At 33.9% G+C, this 6,960-nt stretch overlaps 1 protein-coding gene across 3 annotated transcripts in view; it reads right to left on the reverse strand.

The window, feature by feature from the left end:
• Nucleotides 1-6,662, reverse strand: part of LOC109541405 (E3 ubiquitin-protein ligase RNF19A) — an 89,266-nt gene extending 82,604 nt beyond the window's left edge. Inside the window, exon 1 of one of the 3 annotated variants that reach the window (XM_019910267.2) lies at nt 6,376-6,661. The gene's annotated coding sequence lies outside the window, so the exon portion shown is untranslated. Of the gene's footprint in view, nt 1-6,375 lie in introns of all 3 variants that reach the window. The other 2 variants (XM_019910266.2, XM_048670281.1) reach the window with 2 other exon arrangements.
• Nucleotides 6,663-6,960: the final 298 nt, after the last annotated feature.

Raw genomic sequence — 6,960 nt, forward strand, 5'->3', positions numbered from 1 at the left:
CGTGAACGCTTCTCACATCGTTTCCTATGCATTCGAGAATACGGTTTTCGAACCATAGTAGAAAGGGCGGGGAAGGAAATGATCACATCGGCGATGGGATCGTTCACGTTCTCTCGAGGTCGAGAATTGGGCACCAGAAGCTGAAAGAACTCAAGCCAACAAAGGGCGAGGAGAGTGGTTGCAGGAAAACAGTGGACGACAATTGATTTTCGGGTTCTAGGCACAAAGGAAGTATTGGACATAATCGAATCAGGGCCTTCCAGGGGCACTCAGAGCACAATAGCTGACACTTTCCCAAGCACCAAATAAATATCGAGGAAGGGCTACATTCCTACCACGTTTGTACGATACACATAGAGCAGGAGTTAATTAGCCGAATATGTACGAGAAGCTGCTTGATAAGAGTGGATAATAAGGAGATTACACAGGCACTAGCTTGTTTGGAGTTAACCATTCAACCAATTTGAGATTATGAGATCAGGTTGACATTTTGAAAGTACGTTCCGCAGTCAACAAATCTTGTTGAATTTACGGTTTATCCTTGTCTATCTTATTGTCACTCTGTATGATTCCATGGTCACCTGAGTTTTAAATAATTACGAAGCAACAGGTATTTGCGCAATGTTAATTAGGCAGATTACCTTGAAAAACATTGCTGCCGTATTTCTGATATGGTTTTTTGCAAATTTCTCAGTTTTTAATAACAAATAATTGATTTTACCATTTTTCCTAAAACAACGCCAGACAACACCTCCAGAGGAATGACGCCAATTTTGAATCACCCTGTATATGTAATTCACAGCTCAATTTCTAAAAATGTTATAATTTTTCAAGCCGCAATGTTTTTCCGTTTTCCTACTACTGCCCAGATTGAATCCACAAGACAAGATCTTATTGAACTACATTTAATGGTATATCTGAAGGTTTTTCTGCTCATTTCTAAAACACCTTAATTTAAAAGGGCAGTTTTTTAAACCGTTAATAGGCGTTAACTTAATAATAATAATCAATATAATTAAACATGCATGAAATAGGTAAATATTTATTTTCAATATTTAAAGAATTTTGTATAAATTTCGGTTAAACCTTATGATTTTACGAGGACTCAGGACCTGCGATCTAGATATTTTGTTGAAGGAAATAAATTTGTCACTTAATTGCAGAACACCTAAAAACCGATCATCATTAGAAGCTGAATGTGATTTAAATGAGATGACGTAAGAACCTCCAATAATAAAACATGAGATATTGATTGGATTAATCGGGGTAAACCGATTGCTTGGTGGCCTCGATCTTCCAAAATCAACCTTCTTCATTTTTATATCTAGGAAACTACGGAAGAATTGGTTCATAAAGAGCCTGTTATATCTGAGAGTTACTCATCAGGCTTGTTAAAAGTCTAAACGTTTTGACGGAGAAAACTTGGTATTTGTATGATCCTGCATACAGTTATTTTCAGCATTTCTCATAATAACAACATTTCGGTAGTTTTCAATAGATATATTTGTATTGGTTTTTATTATTGTTAATACACAGTATTCGTTTAGTTATTCCATTCATGCACATTTTTTTATCACAGTCAGAACAGTTTTAAATATAAATAACCAGTTTGTGGTCGGAAACTAGAAATACAAAAATTTTAAAAACACTTCAGTCGGTTTTGAAGCCAACAAAATATCCTGAAAATTCAATACCCTGTATCTCAGTAATGAAACTCATATGTATAGGACATGTTCACTGCATTTACGTTGATCGACTAAAACCTAAAGGTGGGTAATGTTTTTAAACCTCCCTTTGGTTTAAAATAACATTAAAAATATGATTACAATATGGCTACTTAAAAATATGTAACGTTCTTGTGCTTAGGTAAAAATTTCAAGATTTTTATACAAAATTAACACGTGTGTATTAAAATCGAAAATATTTGCAATTAGAATAGGATGTTTTTGACCAATTTGATTTGATTTATTCCTCAATAGCGCACTTGCCTCTGTAAAATATGAAAAAAGTATTTTCAATTACAAGAATGTTTAGTATGTTATTATCTTTTATTATAAGCCAACAAAAATCCTGTGTAGTGCATGGCTTATATTTGAACAAGTATTCAGAAATGAGACAACCAGACAACTGAAGTTAGTGACTAATCTCAAACAATTCACTGAAATAATTCGTTCACTGAAATAATAAACAGTGGTAAGGCGAAATAGAACGAAATATTATTAGCGATTACTAAAAAGCACGGAATTTCAATTAAGAAGTTCCAAGAAATAAGGATATTCCAAAATCAACAGGACGTTCCATTTTAAATCACCAAACAATTCTTCCTTGTAAATACAGAAGTTGGCAAGGTTGTATACCAGGTCGGGCTGAAAATGGCCATTTTCTATAAGAAATAATATGATCTGATGGGTCTTGTTCAAATAATGCTGTGGGGAAGGGTGCAGTTTTGGTGCAAACGAAATTCACGCGTATACGAATAGTCAATACTCTAAAATCTACTCGTATTTAATGTTCCGACGGGAATTTCGGAAACAAAACCGTCCCTTTTGAACATTCACAATGAGTCTACGGAACGCTAATTACAAAATTGTAAATCTGCTTTTTTATGGAGGAGGATAGAAATAAAGTCTTTATCCGAGGTGCGTGATTGTTGGTTTTCGCAGGAAGGTGCACCTGCCCAACTTTCAAGAAGTGTTAAAGATATACTTCGGTTACATTTAAACAAAGACTTGTAAGCACGTACTCTGAAACGTCCTGGCCATGGACAGGACTGCTGACAGTATTTCTAAAGGATACTTTGAAGCTTATCGTAATAATTCCATAAGAGATATGTTTAAGGCCTAAAAGTTGTTTTACAGTACCGTCTAAAACGTTCTAAAAGAATTTTTGAATTTCAATGTGATCGAAAGTGTTCTCAATTTTCTGGACATTGCAGTCATATAACTGTGAAAATAATTACTTAACAGCTGCTATTCGCTAAATCTAAAAAAGGCATTACAGGCGAAATGAATAAACATGAGATATATATCAACAACAAAACAGAAGATAATAAGAGGACGTTAAAAAGGACACAAATGGAAGTCAGAAGGAAAATAGTACAGAAGAAGAACGAGACCTGGGAAACGCGATGTAACACGTTCAACTGCTACTTAGGAGGGGCAAAAAGCACCGAAAGTTGGAGGTTACTGAAATCAATGCGCCAAAATAATGGAGATATAATATCGCCCATACCACTTCATAAATGGGATAAATATTTTAATGGACTCCTAACTTAAGACCGTCTAATTACACAGAGAACAACGACAATCATAATATAGAAATATTTGCATGACTCATCAGAATCAATAAAAACGAAGTTAAAGACGTTTACACCTATCTCAAAAACAGAAAAGCAACAGACCCAGGAAACATTCCCGCTGAACTGGTCAAGTATGGTTCAGATAAACTCTTGATGGGGAAGTGATGGTCTCGATCAGCAGGATCTAGTTCTCTTAGAGAGTTTTCGAGAAAATCGCGAAAATATGGTTTTAAAAAAACTGCAATTATCTCGATAACCAAAAGAGCTGCACAAAATCTAATCAGTTTATTTCGACTCTTTTGAACAAAGCGTTACATACAGATGTTTAGATTTTTCCAGCCTAAATGGTTCTTTCTCAATTTAACCTTGAAATCACATTGATCCTGACCTATTATTGTCAAGCTGGCCGTTTGGATTCAGCAGGTCAATTTACTACAGGATATGTGTCTCAACACCAGATATACTTTTTTAAATATTGATTTTTACTAATATTTATTAATTACTACGTTTCGGTGATGGTTTTTTATTAAGTCATCTCCTTTCAATAACTGTTACACACGAACTAATGTAATTAATGATGTAGCGTGCTCAAAATTTCACAGGACTACTTAACTTAAGAACAGTTGATGGGTGTAGTGTTGAATTTAAGTTACTGACCGGAAATTTAAAAAAACCACTGACTTATCAAACGAGCCTTGTAGAACAGTGGAACCATTTACAATATATATTCGAGAATATTGTAATTATCTTTACAAAAACTGCCACCATTTCAATTATATAAACAAGCACTCACGTCATATAATTGTATATGTTGGACTCACATAATCAAAAATTAAGTTAATAACACCCGAAGAAAAGAATCAGGCTTTAAAAACAATTAATGAGTTGGATTCTCATTATTAGGACATCTACCTGTTTTTAGTCACAAGGTCTTCGGCACGCAGTAGTCTATTTAAACATAAGTACTATGTTTTCGAAAACATAAAATAACTAAAACTAAATTCCTAAAAACAAATAGAATATAGTGGTTTCCTTTTACGTTCTTGTTCTAACAAAAGGATGAGGTGGAAATCGCGGCGCAGCTCCCAATAACTTAACATTTATTCTGCGCGGCTGTAGTACGCATTTTCAGCTCTTTTTGATTCGTATACTAGGATACAGAAAGATGATAGGTACAGAAAAAGAAGAAAAACTAATATTCTCATTCAAACTACATACATATTTATATAACAGAAACGAAAATTCATAAAGAGAAACAAAGCATTGTATATTATAATAATTTCACTTTTTTTATTTTTTAAAACCGTTGGGTTCTACTTTCGATTTTTGAAGATATTTTTATGATGCTGTTTTACTGATCTCAAAGAATTGTAAAAATATAAATATACAATTAAATCATGATTTTGATTAAAAAATAAAGTGACCTAATCATGATTTTAATCGTATCTAATTTGAATCAATTGTATAAATCAACGCTACTTGTTATCTTCTGGAAATGTAGTAAGTGTAAATGAGAAGAAAATTTGTTAGTAACGCGAGTATCTGGTGAGTGTATATTCAACTGCAACGGCGAAGGGAATGGAAACCATAAAATGACAAATATCGCTTAAAACTTAAAAAAAAAAAACTAAAGTGTATAATGCATGAATCCGTCGTGGGTATCCTTTCTCCCGAAGGGGTAGCCAGATGAGAGGCGCAGGAAGTTAGTAAATCAGGTTCGAAATAAACTTTCGCTGATGCAGATGTAAAAAAAGCATTCTATGAAGCGATTCATGTGGTTAGCAGAATTACAACCAGCACAAAATTAATTCAAAATTAAAATAGAATTTGCTTTCATCCCGATCACCACAGAGCCATAACTTTAATGTTTTTATATTTCGGATTACCCACATAGCTTCCTGCGGAACGCTTGAGAGTTCAGGGATATCGAATCAGCTTTAAAACATTAACAACGAATGTAAGTCTTGCCTTCGGTTTATATGAACGGAAAGAAAAGCGACCACGACTAATGACATCGAAAGAGTTTTTTGGTACGACAAATGTAGAAAAGAATATACAAGGTGTCCCGGGGGTATTTCCGTAGGGGGGAGGGGGCTGGAATTTTTTTTATAGATACTTGTCATGTTTTTTCTACGTCTCCTGTACAAATCCGAGAGCATGACCACATATTCCGGGACACCCTGTATACTTATTTAACAAATGACAATTTTTCAATGGACGAAGGAAATCAATATCAAAATGATAAAAGTGGACTTTTTTGGAACCAAAAACTAATTGGAAATGCTAATATTCAAGAAACTAATACAGAAAATTTAATTTATTTGTGGAAGAAAATTTTATATCACTGCTTTGAAAAGGCTTTAGAAACATTGCTGCTGGTTTTAATGAAAGCACTGATTGACCGAAAATCAACACTATACTTTACTTAGTTACTATTAAAAATGTAAGTAGGTAGTTTTTAATAAAACATGATAAAGATTACGGTCGGCAAAGTGTATGGTTTAAATGTTATACAATATCATCGTTTACTCAAAACAATTTACATTGCAAAAAAATAGTTTTTCTATTTTTGCGAGGAATACACTGCTGTGGGTGGAATGTTTTTTGCATAACTGGGCCCACTGAACTGTGTTGGGAATTTAATGCTCAAAAGTTTTATACGCGCTGCTACATGCAGGAAATATTCTCGTGCAAAATGTTATTTGTGTAGTATTCGGTGAGATCTACTAATTCAATAATAAGGAGGGAGGTTTAGAAGATGCAGATAGATCTGATTTGCAAAATTGTCAAAACATGCACGTAAATACGTTCCGTGTGTACGTACCTACTCTGTCATTCCACCCATTCCAAAAATTCAACCTTGGCTGATATAAATAAATGTACAAAAGAAATAGCAATGTATTATATTATCTTTTGAACGTTACATTATTGTTTATGTTCATTGCCAGCTGATAAATACATAAGCACAATCAACATCTGCTCGACATGCCAGCCAGCATGAATTGTTTGCGTAATATTAAATGGAAACTAATCGATCCACCGTGTCGGGGGAAAATAGCAAAACAAGAAAGTATTACCTTAAATAGTATCTTGAATAGTCAGTGAATTAAAGGCAAGAATTATTCTTCAACTTGGATGAATCACAACACAATGGGCGTAGGTAGTTCAAATGCAAAAGTCAGCAATAACACAACTTAGAAACACGGTACTCAACTGCGCTCCGAACTGCTGTTAATGTTGTGGTTCTTTCGCACAGTAATAGTCAATTACGTACACTGTTTTTTTTTCGAAATCGAGCAACAGCAAATGCAAAACTGCTGTGAAATGAAACGGAATGAAAGTGACGTTTCACGGTAGGTTATAGAAACATTTAAACTAGTGCGTTCCGAATTTCACTTGCAACGAATGGGAAAATATTTATTTATGGGCGATTCCACGATCGTATCTTAACTAAGGTTTAGCGCTAAACCTTGTTTATTAAGCCTATTTGACTTGCACCGTCAGATAAACTTGGTTTACGGGCATTAAGTGGAGTTTAAATTTAAAATATAAAAATGCAACATTTCTTCGTGAAGTCGATCTGTTAATCTCATTTTGATAATAAAAACTATAATAGAAATAACTAAAAATTAAAACTACAAAGTACTTGCATTAAATTCTAG

This window comes from Dendroctonus ponderosae, unplaced genomic scaffold (genome assembly GCF_020466585.1).
Source record: "Dendroctonus ponderosae isolate FM_Combo_2020 unplaced genomic scaffold, Dpon_F_20191213v2 Dpon_F_20191213_1, whole genome shotgun sequence".
NCBI lineage: Eukaryota > Metazoa > Arthropoda > Insecta > Coleoptera > Curculionidae > Dendroctonus > Dendroctonus ponderosae.